The sequence below is a fragment of the Coenobita brevimanus genome, chromosome 40 (genome assembly GCF_032717465.1).
Source record: "Coenobita brevimanus isolate Jiangsu-jjx chromosome 40, ASM3271746v2, whole genome shotgun sequence".
In the NCBI taxonomy this organism is placed as follows: domain Eukaryota; kingdom Metazoa; phylum Arthropoda; class Malacostraca; order Decapoda; family Coenobitidae; genus Coenobita; species Coenobita brevimanus.
In genome coordinates this window covers 37972040-37972900 of record NC_136993.1, presented here as the reverse complement: position 1 = coordinate 37972900, position 861 = coordinate 37972040, and positions in this window count along the sequence as shown.

Below are 861 nucleotides of genomic sequence, written 5' to 3'. Positions count from 1 at the left end.
CATACACACACATACACATCACACACACAGATACACACACATACACACACATAAACACACACACACACACACACACACACACACACACACACACACATACACACACACACTCACAGATACACACATACACACACATATACACACATCCACACACACACATACACACACACACACACACACACACACACACACACAGGGAGTCATCAGATGCAGACGTCCGACATCGGCGCTCCGTACAGATCCAACACGGCCAGTGGCATTACCTAAATTAGTATCTTTGAATGAGTCAAGCTCTGTACTAGGTTAGACTAAATGATTTTTCATTATTAAAAGGAAAAAAAAAAAAGTTTAAACAAGACTGGTTCAAACAGAACAAAGAACCACGAGGAAAAAAAATGCGCTGAGTCAGATGGGTTTGTTTAGACTACAGCAACACGAGGAAAGTGTTGATAGTCTGTAAGTATATACTCTGTTCATTTAGTATTACAAAATGGATACATACTTCAGTTAAACAAATTTGGAAAAGAAAAGGGACAAAAGTAAAAAGCAAAATGATGATTTCTACCAAGAACTGGTTGAAGTGGAGACTCATAATAGACTGGTTGAACGTGTACACAAACTAGAAATGGCTTTCGAAAATGAAATTGATGAAATAAACAAGCAGATGCACTTGCAAAAGGAAGAGATAGAAAAACTAGGAAGGGAGGCCAATAAGAAAGACACAACCATCAGTGAACTAACAGAGGAACTGAGTACACTTAGGAAGAAAGTGAGTGAAATGGGAAGTACAGTAGTCAATCACGAGAGTATTATAGAAGAGTTAAAAAATAACACAGAGACAATTAGTCAAGCAAGCAGTCT